This window comes from Stegostoma tigrinum, unplaced genomic scaffold, assembly GCF_030684315.1.
Source record: "Stegostoma tigrinum isolate sSteTig4 unplaced genomic scaffold, sSteTig4.hap1 scaffold_120, whole genome shotgun sequence".
NCBI classification, from domain to species: Eukaryota; Metazoa; Chordata; class Chondrichthyes; order Orectolobiformes; family Stegostomatidae; genus Stegostoma; species Stegostoma tigrinum.
In genome coordinates this window covers 285,812-288,147 of record NW_026728069.1, presented here as the reverse complement: position 1 = coordinate 288,147, position 2,336 = coordinate 285,812, and positions in this window count along the sequence as shown.

Here is a 2,336-nt window from a genome sequence, read left to right as displayed (position 1 = left end):
GATGGGCAATGAAACTGGCTCACATTGCATCTCTATAGACCTCTTTTCAGCTGTCTGAGGCCACTCCCTGATCCATCAAAGCATCCTATTTAGCCCACAAAGTTTACCTTCTCCGTCACTAAATGGACCTCTCCACGTCACTAAATCCAGCTGGCCAGTGTCTCCTATCTGCACAGACAAAGGTTCCTCTCATGTCTGCCTAAGTGCAACACCATTCTGGCTGGGCTGGGAAATGGGACACCCCATTGTCCATGATGTCTAAACAGGCTCTGATTTACCAGAGATTGTGGAGTACAAGGCTCAGAGCCAGTGAGTAAGTCTTGTGGGATGCAAGACTCTGACCTTTCCACAAAGAAACCTGCTCCCTGACGAAACCCCACCACAGGACTGTGAGGAGTGTGTCAGTGTGACTGAAGGGCAGAGAGGGAGAGGGAGGGAGAGGAAAATGAAATCGAGAGGAAGTGAGAGTAGATCAAGTGAAGTAGGAGGAACGAGAGATGCAAAAAGCCAAAAAGAGGGAAGGAGGAAGAGGGATGGAGAGAGATCGAGGCTTGGAGAATGACAGAAAAGTAATGGAGAGGAAGGATATTCAGGAATTTCAGTGGAAGAGAGGTTTAGAGAGAGTGAGGAATTTCTAAGAAAGCGAGGCTGCGAGGTAAAGAGAGATCGCGGGATGGAGGCAGTCTGAATGAGAATGAGAATGAAAAGCTCACTGAAAGAGAGTGAGAAAATCAGAGGGAGATTGCTGGAGGAGAGAGAGGGAAAGAGGTAAGTTTGAGTGTGAGGGGTGAACGGGTGGGAGGCAGGTATGAAGTGAGAGATTCATCAGAAGTGAAAACAAGGATAGAGTGACTAAAATTCAACACCTGAGCTCAGTGCCGGTCTCCTTCACATCCCTGATGAACCAAAGTTAGGGCAAAGACTATCTCTCTCCAGATTAGCTTCTTCAACAAATTAACAAACAAAATACAGTTAGCTCAGTGACTTGACATTTCTTTTTCAATTGATCATTTTATTCTTTACTAATTATAGGTTTTAGGTCCAGTGAGTGGAATGGTGCCTTTTTTCACATTCCCCTGAGTTGGGAGAAACTTTGAAATGTGTCCCGAAATGTGTCTCCGTAACTCTCTGTGGGATAAGCTTGGACAAACCAGGATGACCCTCAGTCTGTTACAATAGCGAAAGGCTGCTTTATTGCTAAACATTGAACTGAAATGAGAAAATCCTGGATGGATTTATTAATGAGTGAATTTGATTGCTTGATGAATTTGGGTAAAGGGATATTTCAGCACATTCTAGAGCTGCTGCCTGAACTTAGACTGGGTCACGGCATAAATCGCGGTGTTTGTGCAGCAACTGAGGAGCTGCAGCATGAAGCCTGATTCCAGCACGGAGTAATCTAGGTACACAGAAATATAACCAATATTATTCATCCGGTGCGATATAGAAAACAGCATTAACATTGACCATAACAGGATGAAATTGGCTGAGATCACAAACAGTAAAATGTTGGATTTTTTTCGATTTCTCATTTCTGTGTCACACTGACCGTCCCCATTGGTGTGAGCCCGGAGTCTCCTGCGGGCTCTGCTGGTCACTAAAATGTGTCTGACGGTGAAAACATTGAGCAGCAGAATCAGGAGAAATGGGAGAGTCGGGGTTAGAATGTGGTGGAGGAACTCCATTGGGACCCAGGCACGAGATGATTGAACATCGTCTGTTACATCACAAAACCAGGGGGCGTTCACCAGCCAATAGCGAGCTGTGAGCATAAAATACCAGAAAATGGTAAACAGCTCAGCACAGTCACTGTTCCCAGAGCCACAGCCGCCGTTTTCTCACTGCAATATTTACTTTTCAGCTTCTGGCAACAAATGGCCACAAATCGATCAAAGGTGAAAGTGACGGTGAACCAGACAGAACAGTCAGTGGCTGCATAAAGCAGGACGGCGTGGATATTACACACAGGGATGTACCGCAGGAAATCAAACTGCTCCAGATAAACAATGGGAATGTGCCTCAGTATCAGGTCGAGGATAATGACCAGTAGATCCGCCACTGCCATGGCCCCCAGGTAACGTCTGACACATGGAGACAATCAACAATCTTTATAAAGCAGGACGTAGATCGTCACTACGTTAACTGTGAGGAAGGAAAACAAATAAATTATACATCAGCCTGGAGGACAAGTTGCCTGTTTGTTTGAGAACCTAATGAGATGTTCAAATGAGTCACTGTGTTTAGAAATTTATTCATGGAATTAGAGCTGAATTACATATAAAATGTGATGTAAAACAACAACAATCATTCACTCTCCACACACTCGGGCACACATA